Here is a 14,098-nt window from a genome sequence, read left to right as displayed (position 1 = left end):
GGCTAATTTTTTTTTTTTTTTGTATTTTTACTAAAGATGAGGTTTCACCATGTTGGCCAGGCTTGTCTCAAACTCCTGACCTCAAGCGATTCACCTGCCTCAGCCTCTCAAAGTGCTGGGATTATAGGCATGAACCATTGCTTCCAGCCTACTTTTTCTATTTTTAGTAGAGATGGGGTTTCACCAAGTTGGCCAGGCTGGTCTTGAACTCCTGACCTCAGGTGATCCACCCACCTTGGCTTCCCAAAGTGCTGGGATTCCAGACGTTAACCACCACCGTGCCTGGTGATTTGCATTTTCTTAATGACTATTGTTGAACGTCTTTTCATCTGCTTCTCGGCCATTTCCACGACTTTGGGGAACTGTCAATTCAAGTCCTTTGCCCATTTTAAAATTAAGTTGCTTGTCATTTTTAATAAGTTGTAAGAGTTCTTCTATATATTCTGGATACTAGACCTTTATACACTCAGATGTAGAAGTTGCAAATATTTTCTCCCATTCTGTAGATTGTCTTTTCACTTTCTTGCTAGTATTCTTTGATACACAAAATTCTTAATTTCGATGAAGTCTAATTTGTGTATTTTTAATTTTGTTGACTGTTCTTTTGGTCTCATATCTAAGAATCCCTTGCTAAGCTCAATATATATCCTTGTTTTCTTGTAAGAGTTTTATGATTTTCATTCTTACATTTAGATCTTTGATATTTTGTTTATGTTGAGAATTAGGCATTGGGATTTTTAAAAGCTTCTGTAATGATTCTTTTTTGCTGTTGTTGTTGATGATGGTGATATTTATTGGGGACGGAGATTTTCTGGGGAATTTATGGAAGCATGGTCTTGGGTGGTGGCAAGCCAGGTAGGTCTCCTTCTGTAATGATTCTAAGGGAAGCCAAGGTTGAGAATCACTGCTCTAAATGGCTGAGAAGGAGGGGCTGGAGGCTAGCTATAGATCTCTGTCTGAGGAAGGCATGATGGAATTGGGCTAAAAGGCAAGAGTTGGTGCTGAGTTACCAGTTTGCTTTGGAGAGAATCAAGTTTGCTCTGAAAGCCTTAGAGAGACATTTAAAGGTGTCAGGAGGGATCTTTCCTCTGACCACTAGGGCTAAAGGACTCCTTTGAGGGTGTCTGGAGTGTGATTGGGAAAAACACAGAATGGAACCAGCAGATGAGGTTAGTGATTTCCATATGGGAGGAGAAACCAGAACACACATGTTCTGAGATTTGCCCCGGTTAGCTGGTGGGTAGACATCAGGCAATAGCAAGTCTCCCTACACCTGATCCTAGTAACAGGTGACTCTGGTATGGTAGCAGAATCACCCTACATGCTTGGGGATTAAATTGTTTTGTCTTATTAAGTACAATGATTACTAGGAGCTCTTATATGTGACTCACATAGGGGTCACTAGCTTTCTAAAGTTTAAAAGTCATTTGAAGATAAACAATTTCATTCGTCCTTAATGATTCAGAAGGAACTGTGGCACCTTACCATACCTTAAAGCATTTCTCTAAGCCTGTAGAGAAACCACACTCATTAGAATCACTTAGTGTGCTTGTTAAAAATGTAGACTTTTGGGCCCTAATCCAGACCATTGAATCCAAATTCCTGGGTTAGAGACAAGGAATTTGTATTTAAAAAAAAACTCTTATATTTAAAAATGTGGCCCTTAAGTGCACTAGTGAAGAACCACTATGATTCACCCTGTGAACAATTACAGAAGAACTATTATGAGCTTTTAACCTATAATTTGCACATTTGCCTTTAAAATAGGGGGTATAAATTTCAATTATATAATGTCCTAACAAGTGCATTGGTGTCCATCTGAAAATGTATTCATAAATTTGTTCCCAAAAGGTTCCAACATCGTTTTTCCCAAATGATTTTGTATGTTTACCTTATTTCCTTTTTTTTCTGTTCTTTTTTAATGGGAGTAATTTGTTCTCATGAAATCTCAGACATCTCTAAGAACAGCAATGGATGTCATTCCATCCTCTCTGTGTGTTATTTTTCTGACCTCCATAATAGGCAGCTCATTTTCTGCCAGGTGGTGCTCTCTTATCAATGCACTTGGCCAGATTGAAATTGTCACCCATCAGAAAAAAATACAGCACTATGAGTTGCATTTGTTTATTTTTCTGAGGACTTTTCGAGTTGTTGTTAAAAAGTCATTTATTTTTAAAATTTATTTCCTTTTTTTTTTTTTTTTTTTTTTTTTTTTTTGAGATGGAGTCTTACTATGTCACCCAAGCTGGAGTGCAGTGGCATAATCTCAGCTCACTGCAACCTTTGCCTTCTAGATTCAAGTAATTCTCCCGCCTCAGACTCCTGAGTAACTGGGATTACAGGCACCCACCACCATGATTGGCTAATTTTTGTATTTTTAGTAGAGACAGGGTTTTGCCATGTTGGCCAGGCTGGTCTCAAACTCCTGACTTCAGTTGATCCACCCACTTCAGCCTCCCAAAGTGCTGGGATCACAGATGTGAGCCACTGCACCTGGCCAAAAACATTTAATGTAAATGTAACCCTTGTGCTATCATGATTTTTGGGAGATCTGGAACAGTGTGACAAGACCACAGAGGTGGCGGTGAGCTAGTGTGGAAGGTGCCCCATTTCCTCAGGTATAGCTTATAGGTCAGCAGGAGCACCTGCCCAGTTGTAGAGGCCGTTCCACGAAACACAGACACAGAGGGTACGGTGTCGGATTTCAGATGCTTGGCATGTTCTGGCTTGATTCTGCTAAAAACCAAAAGCTCAGATATCTAATCCACAGGGCGGTGTATGGCAGCTGGAGTTTCCAGACAGCAAGCAACACTGTGGCATTGGCTAGAACTGTGCCATGATTCTGGAATACATGGTACATTCATGATTGCATCCCATCTAACGCTAGTGATGGCAGGAAATAGGCAGTGAGCTTTGGCACCCAGGGAAATGATAGGGGTTGACAAAGGCATCGGGAACATAGCCAAGCAGGCGACGTTCAGCACAGGACACAGACCTTGAGGGCTAATGGGGTGAAAGTCACGGGGAATGGGAATTAAGTCCAAAGCCCAAGCAAATGGACCAAGCAGACATCATGTTCCAGGACTCTGGGGGGTCATAGCATCTGCTGTCACACTTTGCTGGACTGGAACGCCTTCCAGAAACTCTGGAGATTCGTTGCATTCAGTGGCTGAGTAGACCTCTTGTAAGCAGTATTAATCCATGCTTCAGAGATTTGGAAAGAAAAGAGTGTCAACCAATGAAGCCTTCACAATAGTTCTTTTTTTCTTTCTTTCTTTTTTTTTTTTTTTACTTTTAAAAGAAATTATTATTATTATTATTATTATTATTATTTTTTTTTTTTTTGAGACGGAGTTTCACTCTTGTTACCCAGGCTGGAGTGCAATGGCGCAGTCTCGGCTGACCGCAACCTCCGCCTCCTGGGTTCAGGCAATTCTCCTGCCTCAGCCTCCTGAGTAGCTGGGATTACAGGCATGTGCCACCATGCCCAGCTGATTTTTTGTATTTTTAGTAGGGACGGGGTTTCACCATGTTGACCAGGATGGTCTTGATCTCTTGACCTCGTGATCCACCCGCCTCGGCCTCCCAAAGTACTGGGATTACAGGCGTGAGCCACCGCGCCCAGCCAAGAAATTATTTTTTTAAAAAAATACAGGAAATACAGAATTTCAAAACACCACATTGAATTGTGCCCAAATCAACTGTGGCTTTAGGAGAGGGAGATTTTTAGTGTGTAAGAGAGTGTCTTCGTCTCTTTCCATGTGTATTCTCCATTTCTGTCTCTTCTCTCATCTCTTCTCTCTTCCTTTTCCTCCTTTTTTTCTTCTCTATCATCTCCTCCTCTTTTCTTTCATTTTCCTTCTCACGTTTCTCATTTCCTTCTCCTGTTTCCTCTCCTCTTTTTCAGATAAAATTGCTGGGTAACTCTCTAGTCAGATTCCTCTTTTAGAACACTGATTCCCCGCATTACTCACCCCTCCAGGACAATGACCAGTCACAGGGGGTGCTTTCTTCTCATGCATATTTCCACTTCTCTTTTTGTTTGTTTTTGAAACAGGTTGTATTAGTCCATTTCCATGCTGCTGATAAAGACATATCTAAGACTCGGTAATTTATAAAGAAAAAGAGGTTTAATAGACTCATAGTTCCATGTCACTGGGGAGACCTCACAATCATGGCGAAAGGCATGTCTTACATGGTGGCAGACGAGAGAGAATGACAGCCAAGTGAAAGGGTTTCCCCTTATAAAACCATCAGACCTTGTGAGACTGATTCACTACCATGAGAATAGTATGGGGGAAACCATCCCTGTGATTCAATTATCTCCCACTGGGTCGTTCCTACAACATGTAGGAATTATGGAAGCTATATAATTCAAGATGAGATTTGGTGGGGACATAGCCGAACCATATCACAGGGCCTCACTTTGTCCCCCCAGGCTGTAGTGTAGTGGTGTGATGATAGCTCACTGCAGCTTCAAACTCCTGGGCTCAAGCAATCCTCCCACCTAAGCCTTCTGAGTAGCTGGAACTACAGGTCTGCACCCAACACCCAGCTAATTTTGTTTTAATTTTAGTAGAGACGGGGTCCTCCTTTGTTGCCCAGGCTGGTCTTGAACCCCTGACCTCGGTGATCCTCCCACCTTGGCCTCTCAAAGTGCTGGGATTTCAGATGTGAGCCACCTCACCTGGCCCACGTCCACTTTACTCTTGTGCCTCCTTCTGGAATGACATTTTCCTTCTCTGGAGGTTTATCTTTGAGTCCATTATTTGTGTGTTTACCCAAATGATGAGTGATGCCATTCTCTTACTGCTTTCCCTGGGCTCTCTCTTTCCTAGCACCTGGATTGACTGATGGTTTCCCCTCTTAGGTCTGAGCCTAACTCAAGAATTATATCCACAACTTTATCCCCAACATCCAATCCACTCTATTAGTCCGTTTTCATGCTGCTGATAAAGACATACCTAAGACTTGGTAATTTATAAAGAAAAAGAGGTTTAATGGACTCATAGTTCCATGTCACTGGGAAAGCCTCACAATCATGGCAAAAGGCATGTCTTACATGGTGGCAGACAAGAGAATGACAGCCAAGCGAAAGGGTTTCCCCTTATAAAACCATCAAACCCTGTGAGACTGATGCACTACCATGAGAACAAGCCCAGGGTGCTCACTCATGCTGCATTTCACAGAATTCCTTTCTCCCATTGTTGACCCAATTCATGCTATTGGGATCTTGTATTGGTTCATTTTTCATAGTTTTTTCGCTTTCTCTACCTCTTGCTTCAAGCTCCCTGAAGAAGTGAGTTTCTTTTAGAAGCAAAAATACTTGGTAATTGTCCTGATTCCCTGTGTAGTTCTTGTGAGTTCCTTGCTTTGAGGTAGGTGGAATAAGAAAAGGCTGGATCTGATGCTATTCTTGGAGTCCTGGTCCCTTGCTAGTCATCTGGAGCTTCTTGACTAATGCCAAGTAATGGCCAGACTGCTCTGCCTGTGTCTCCAATATTCCCCATGTCCCATGCTCCTAATATTAATGTTTTTCTTAATTACAGCTGAGCTTGCCATGGTTTCTTTGGACCTTCCTGCCACATTATTTGGTCATGTTTCATTGCTGCTTCCACATATGTAATTTGACTCAGTCCAGGTAAGATGCCTCAGCTATCCAGTTTTGCCTTTCTATGTTGCTTGTGTTTATAGTGGTCCCAATAGTTTATAAGTCAAAAGAGCCAATGTTGGGGTGTATAATATTGTAATGAATAGCAGATTAGCTAATAGGGTCTCTAGATATCAGAAAGAGGCCAATGTCCTACTGCAGAATGGCCATCTGCTTGGGCAAGTCATCTCCCAAAAAGGGAACCCTCTAATCTGGCATTTGCCCTTGCCACTGCCCTGGCTAGGTAGTTGCAAATGATGGTGCAGTTCCAGCCCTGTACACCTCCAGGGAGCAGCATCTCTATAGACTGCAGCGGGAATCTCATCTCCTAAATTTGAGCAGTGCACAACCTGCAAACGTCCTTGGAGATCCTGAGCTTCAGTCACCTGGTGATCCTTCTTTCTAATTGTCCGTTAAAGCTCTGGCACCTCCTGGGAAGCAGAAGGAGATCAGAGTTGGGGTTTCAGGAAGGGGCTCAAGGGCCACAGCTCCCTTCCTCCACACGCCTTCTCCTGGTTTGGCCCCAGGATGTTGCCGGTTGTTTACTGAAGTCCTCTCAAACATGAGGCTGACCTTACTTTATCTCAGAAGGTAGAGCATGATTGTCTCAAGAGATGGGCCTGGACTTTTAACACCCCAAGAGTCAGCCCTACCAACCAGCATGCTTCTCCCTACCCTTAATCACAAAAGACCACGTTCCATCCTCCCATTGTACTACAGGCATTCCTGTCACCTTATTTCTAGAACAGAAACTAAACAACACAAAATTAATCTTCAGCAGATACTCTGTCTACTTAGGTCAAAGAACTGGTGAACTCTGAGCATCATAAAAATTACTGTAATTAAAACAAACAGGTCTTTCAACCTCAGGCTGATGGCTACTAGGCTCTTCCCCATCTTCTCCCTTCTACTGCATAGGATATACCCTTGGCTATGTATATTATCTTGGATATATATCTGGCTTTTTTTCACTCAATGTAATGTATTTGAGATGTATCTATATCATTAAGTATATCACTTGTATATATTTTTTTCCTGAATAGTAGTTCATTATATTAATATGCCACGATTTTTAATCCTCTTTATTGACAGACACTTGGGTGGTCTCCATTTTGGGGGATACTATGATTAAAGATGCTATAAATAATCTTTAATAAATCTTTAAATGGACATATATTTTCATTTCTCTTGGGTAAATAGTGGAATTATTCTATCATAGAGTAAATGTGTTTCATTTTATAAGAAACTGCCGGTTAGGTGCAGTGGCTTATGAATGTAATCCCAGCACTGTGGCAGGCCAAGGTGGGCGGATCACCTGAGGTCAGGAGTTTGAGACCAGCCTAGACAACATGGAGAAACTCTGTCTCTACTAAAAATACAAAAATCAGCTGGGTGTGGTAGCGGGTGCCTGTAGTCCCTGCTACTCGGGAGGCTGAGGCGGGAGAATTGCTTGAACCTGGGAAGCGGAGGTTGCAGTGAGCCGAGATCACACCACTGTACTCCAGCCTAGTTGATAGAGTGAGACTCCGTCTCAAAAAAAAAAAACAAAAAACAAAAAAAGAAAAGAAACTGCCAGACTGTTTTTCAAAGTGGTTTTTCATTTTCTACTCCCACCAAAATCGTACGAGAGTTCTAGGTACGTCACATCACTGCCAACATTTGGTGGGGTCAGTTTTTCCATTTAAAGTCATTATAGTGGGTATGACATTGTATATCATTACAGTTTTAAAAAATCAACTTTATTGAGGTGTAGTTACCAGAAACAAAATTCACCTATTTATATTTTAATGAGTTTTCACAAATTTAAACACCTCTGTAGCCACTACCACAATCAAAATTTATAATATTTTCATCACCCCAGAAAGCTTCCTTATGCTGTTTCCAGTGGATCCCCCAATCCTGGTTCCAGGAAAAGGCTGATCTGATTTCTGTCATTACATCGAGATTCGCCTTTTGTAGAGTTTCATATTAATAACATTACATAGCATGTATTATCTTGTGTCTGGCTTCTTTAACTCAAATATTGTTGTGTGTATCATTCATTCCTTTTCATTGGTAAATAGTATTACATTGTAGAAATATGTTACTTTTTTTATTCATTCACCAGTTGATGCAAATTTGGATTGTTTCCCTTTTTTTGCCTATTTTGAATGAATCTGCTGTGAACATTTGTGTACTAGTCTGTGTGTTCATATATGTTTTCATTTCTCTTGGTGAAATACTTAAGAGTAGAATTGCTGGCTTGTATGTAAATTGTATATTTACCTTTATATGAAACTACCAGGGCAGGCATGGTGGCTCACACCTGTAATCCCAGCACTTTGGGAGGCAGAGGTGCATGAGGTGGGTAGATCATCTGAGGTCAGGAGTTCGAGATCAGCCTGGCCAACCTGGTGAAACCCTATCTCTACTAAAAATACAAAAATTAGCCAGGTATCGTGGTGGGTCCCTGTAATCCCAGCTACTCGGGAGGCTGAGGCATGAGAATCACTTGAACCTGGGAGACAGAGGTTGCAGTGAGCGGAGATGTTGTAATTGTCCTCCGTCTGGACGACAGGAGTGAAACTCTGTTTCAAACAAACAAACACACAAAACCAAAACAAAAACAACGAAAAAAGAAACTACAAAACTGTTTCCACTGTAGGTGACCATTTTACATTTCCACCACTGATACATAACAATTTCAGTCATACCACATCTTGCCAACACTTGGCAATTGTCAGTCTTTTAAATTCTAGTCATTCTAATTTTGTGTCCTGGGAGCTCATTCTGATTTACTGATATTGACCATCTTTCATGTGGGTATTGATCTTTTATGTTTCATTTTTTTTAAGTGCCTGTTAAAATCTTTTGTCCTTTAAAAAATGAGTTTTTTTTTTTTTATTGAGGTGTAAGAGCATATTCTGGACATAAAATTTTTGTAAATTATAAATATTATCTCCCAGTTTGTGTCTTGTCTTTACCCTTTCTTAATAGTTCCCCTCAAAGAATAAGACATTCAATTTGAAAAAATCTGATTCAATCAGGTTTTTCCTTTTAAAGTAAGTTCTTATTGTTGTTGATGGATGCTTCTACTTTAAGCAAGGTGATGTAAAAGGAAATCAATTTTACTAGAGACTAACTGATATTAACAAGAGTTAAGCTCCCACAGCATATATCTGGCCAGGAAAACATCACTAAACTTCTAAATAAAGACCCCAAACACTTCTAGTATTAAACCTTGGAATAAATGTGAGCTATACGTACATTTAAGAAAGATTAATAAAAACAAGGAAGATCATTATTTACCTGATGTTTCATGAATCAGTGGGTGATGGCTGTGTAGGTGGAGAGTTAAATTTAGGAATAAGTGTTTCCAAAGTGAACACTGTGAGCGCACTCCCCCTACTACACAGGGCAGAAACAAACAACAGCAAAGCCAAAGGGCTCGCTGAGTGCTTTCAGACCACGCTGTTTGTTACACATTTGTGTAAGCACAGACTTCATGATTTTGTGTTTCTGTTTTTAGATCAAGTCTCTCTCTGTTGCCCAGGCTGGAGTGCAGTGGTGTGATCTCAGCTCACTGCAAACTCCACCTCCTAGGTTCAAGTGATTCTCCTGCCCCAGTCTCCCAAGTAGCTGGGTCTATAGGCGCACATCACCATGCCTGGGTAATTTTTGTATTTTTAGAAGAGACAGGGTTTCACCACGTTGGCCAGGCTGGTCTCGAACTCCTGACCTTGTGATCCACCCTTGTCAACCTCCCAAAATGCTGGGATTACAGGGGTGAGCCACCACGCCTGGCCTGAATTTTTATTTTACAATAACTTGTATTAATTCCTTTATTTATTTTCCAACCCACTTATTCCAGCTCAGGGTTGTAGGTGGCTGGAGCCTTTTCCAGCAGCTCAGGGTGGACAGACAGGGTAGCATTCCATTGCAGGGTGCACTCACATACTCCCACCCACGCTCCTGTGCTCACTCTCACTCAATGAGACTGGGCAATCTAGGCATAGCAATGAACCCAGTGCACCTCTCTGGAATGTGGGAGAAAATCAGCATTTCCAGAGAAAACCCGCACAGACAGGGGAAGAATGTGCACACTCCACAGACAGTGGCGTTGGCCAGGAATCATTTTTTTTTCTCATCAGTGTTACAACAAAGTGATGTTGAATGGAACAACACTATCTGAGGACTTGCTGTATGGATTTCTTGTGTCCTGTCTAAAATCTTTGCCAACTACCCAATCACATTTTCTTCTAAAATATTTATAGTTTTAGTTTTTATAGTTTTATATAGCACTAAGTTCCAGCTCAGGTTTCGTGCATGATGTACACTATTGATTGAAATTCTTTTATTTTCTCATATGGCAGTGTAGATGTTCCAGCACAATTTGTTGCTTTCTTATTATTTCCCACTTCACATCATATTACCATAAATATATTTCTGAATCACTGTTAACAAAATGAATTGATTTCTTTCTTTCTTTCTTTCTTTTTTTTTTTTTTTGAGATAGCATCTCACTCTGTCATCCAGGCTGGAGTACAGTGGTGCAATCTCAGCTCACTGCAACCTCTGCCTCCCAGGTTCAAGCGCTTCTCCTGCCTTAGCCTCCTGAGTAGCTGGGATTACAGGCACATGCTACCATGCCCGGCTAATTTTTATATTTTTAGTACAGATGGGTTTTCACCATGTTGGTCAGGATGGTCTCAACCTCCTGACCTCATTATCTGCCCGCCTCAACCTCCCAAAGTGCAGGGATTATAGACGTGAGCTACCTCACCCAGCCTGTGAGTTCGTTTCTTGAAAATGATTATGCTCCTTTAAATAAAGAATGTGAAATAAAAAATAGAGATATGGTGAAGAAAAGTCTTATATCAGTTTTGTTTGATTCTCATGAGAAGAAAAGGTGCTTCTGTTTTGGAGTTGAGGTTGGGGGAAGATCATATTCTACGTGGCAATAGTTTTCCTGAGGGCCTCCCCAGTTCCAGGTTATCAAAACCCTTTCTTGAACATTATTTGAAGTGATCATATAGAATATTTATAAATGCACTAGAAGTTACTTAATTCATCCATTAATAATGAACGTTTAAGTAGTTTGCTTTTTTTTTTTTTTTTTTTGGAATTTTCTTTTATTTTTTGGATGAACACCTTCTGGCAAGGGAGTCGGGAAACTAGGTTCCAGCATTCTAATCTCTGTGTACAGGAGGCACTGTGGGAGGTGGGAGACCTCGCTGGGCCAGTTAAACCTCAGTGTCCCCACACCTGTGTATCTCCTTTGCCTGATTATCTGTTCTAGTCTCGGAAGGCTTTGATCATTTGATTAAGGTCATTCTACCTTTGCTGTAATTGTAAATTTATTTCCCAGTTTGCAACTTGCCTTTTAGATTTTTGAAAAGTCATCTGGTGAATTTTTTTTTTTTTCACCATTTGACAAAATGAATTTGGGATTTCTTTTTACTTGCTTTTTACTTACTTATGCTTAGAAAGTTCTTCCTCATTCAGAAATAAGATATTCTCTCTGTCTCTCTTTAGTTTTTAGAGGAGTTTTAGATTCATAGTAAAATTAAGTGAAGGGTGCAGACATTTTTCACATACTCCCCTACCCCCACATAGGTACAGCCTCCCCTACTATAAACGGGATGTACCACCAGAGTAGTACATTTGTTACAATGAATGAACAATTAATTGACACATTGTTACTCAAAGTCCATAGCTTACATTAGGGTTCATTCTTGGTGTTGTACCTTCTATAGGTTGGGGAAAATGTAAAATGACTTGCATTCACCATTATAGTATCATACAGAGTAATTTCAGTTCCCATAAATTCCTCTGTGCTCTACCTGTTCATCCCTCCCTTCCCTGTAATTCCTGGCAACTGCTAATCTTTTTACTGTCTCCCTAATTTTGCCTTTTCCAGAATGTCCTATAGCTGGGATTATACAGCGTGTAGCCTTTTCACATTGGCTTCTGCTGCATAGTAATATCCATTTAAGTTTCCTCCATGTTTTTCTATTTACCTACTGAAGGACATCTTGGTTGCTTATAAGTTTTGCAATTACGAATAAACATACATGTATGGGTTTTGGGTGTAAATATGTTTTCAAGTAATTTTGACCAAAGCCAAGGTACACAATTGCTGGATCATAAGAGTATGTTTCATTTTTTAAGAAACTACCAAACCGTCTTCCAAAGTGGCTGTACCATTTTGCATTCCCACCGGCAATGGAGGAGAGTTCCCGTTGCTTCACATCCTTGTCGGCATTTGATGGTGTCAGTGTGTGGGATTTTGGCCATTGTAGTAGGTGTGTAGTGGCGACTCACCGTTGATTTACTTTGCCTTTTCCTAATGACACATGTAAAAGGAAAATAAATCTTGGGGCCCCAAAAATCACTCAACTACAGGGAAAAGTCAAGCTGGCAACTGCTTAGAGCACAACTGACTCCCATTCTATTCAGTTACCCCTCTGCTCACTGAGCTAAATGCATTTCTGATTGCCTCCTTTGGAGAGGCTGATCAGAAACTCAAAAGAATGCAACCACTTGTCTCTTCTTTACCTATGACCTGGAATCTTTCTCCCTGCTTCAAGTTGTCCCACCTTTCTGGACCAAACCAATGATCATCTTACATGTGTCGATTGATGTCTCATGTCTCCCTAAAATGCATAAAATCAAACTGTGCTCTGACCACCCTGGGCACAAGCCATCAGGATCTCCTGAGGCTGTGTCATGGGTGTGCATCCTCAACCGTGGCAAGATAGACTAAATTAACTGAGACCCGTCTCAGATATTTGGGGTTCACACAAGTAGTGTTGCACATCTTTTTATATGCTTATTTGCCTCTGTATATCTTTTTTGATGAGGTGTCTGTTTAAGTCTTTTGCTCATTTTAAAATCAGGTTATTAATTTTCTTATTTTGGGACCTTAAGAGTTCTTTGTACAGTTTGGATAAGTCCTTGATCAGGTTTGTCTTTTGTAAATATTTCTCTCAGTCTGTGGCTTGCCTACTCATTCTCTACACATTGTCTTTCAGAAGTTTTTAATTGCAATCAAGTCCAGCTTGTCAATTTTTTCTTTCATGAATAATGCCTTTAGTATTGTTTCTAAAAAGTCATTACCATACCCAAGGCCATCTAGGTTTTCTCCTATGTTATCTTCTAGACATCTTGTAGTTTTGCATTTTACACTTAGGTTTACAATTCATTTTGAGTTAATTTTTTGTGAAGGGTAGAAGGTCTGTGTCTAGATTGAATTTTTTTTTTTGTCTGTTGATGCCTAGTTATTCCAGCCTCATGTGTTGAAGACACAGTCTGCTCCATTATGTTGCGTTTGCTGCTTTGCCAAAAATCAGCTGACTGTTACTTATGTGGGTCTGTTTCTGAGGCTTCTATTCTGTTCTGTTGATCTATTTGTCTGTCCTCTCACCAATACCACACTGTCTTGGTTACCATAGCTTTATACTAAGTCTTCAAGTTGGGTAGTGTCTGTCAGTCTTCCAATTTTGTTTTTCTCCTTCAATATTGTGTTGGCTGTTCCAGGTTATTTGCCTCTCCATATAAACCTTACAGTTTGTTGATAGCCACAAAATAAATTACTGGATTTTAGATTGAGAGTATATTGAATTTACAGATCAAGTTGGGAAGAACTGATACCTTGACAATATTGGATCTTCCTATTCGTATACATGGATATCTAGATTGATTGATTGAGATGGAGTCTTGCTTTGTCAACCAGGCTGGAGTGCAGTGGTACAATCTTGGCTCACTTTCTTTTTCTCTTTCTTTAAAAACATTTAACTCTTTAATCCTTCCAGAATTGATTCTGGCTTATGACATAAGAGAAAGGTTTATATGAGTTTTTAATTTTGTTAACCAAACAATATCCTAGCAACTTTTATTGAATAATTAAAGTCCTTGAAAAATGAAGAGCTTTTTTCAAAGAGTAATTCTGAGTTTCTGGTTCATGGCTCTTGACAACTGGTATTCTTATGTTAAACAGAGTGTTCAGAGATTAGTTTCAATTTTTCAAAAGACTTATCAGAAAGCAGTTTATTTTTTTAAAAAGTTTATTCATGATAAAACTCAAAGGAGTAGCTACTTTTTTGCTTTTGATTAGAATTCGTTTGACTCAATTCAATATAATAATCAAACATTTATTGAACATTTGCTATGTACCATGTTCTATGCAAAGCCCTGGATTCTTCGTGGCAGTAACACTGGTTAGCTCACAGAAAAATTGGGAATAAGCAACAATTTAAGTTTTATGAGTAACTTCTTTCAAGACACAAGGTCTACGGAGGAAAAGCAATAGAATGAGAGAACATTATGAGATTTCTTGAAATCATGGACTATTGAAGAAGTCTAGGGTCAATGAAGAGTCTCCTTGTCTGAGGGTTTAACTGAGCACTTTGTCTCATGACCAAGAAAATTAAGGACCAGGGACACCAAGAGTAAGGTTGGAGAGAAATT

This window comes from Sapajus apella, unplaced genomic scaffold (assembly GCF_009761245.1).
Source record: "Sapajus apella isolate SASKATOON/1434 unplaced genomic scaffold, GSC_monkey_1.0 scaffold21, whole genome shotgun sequence".
NCBI classification, from domain to species: domain Eukaryota; kingdom Metazoa; phylum Chordata; class Mammalia; order Primates; family Cebidae; genus Sapajus; species Sapajus apella.
The sequence above is the reverse complement of the archived record's forward strand: the minus strand, read 5'-3'. Positions refer to the sequence as shown.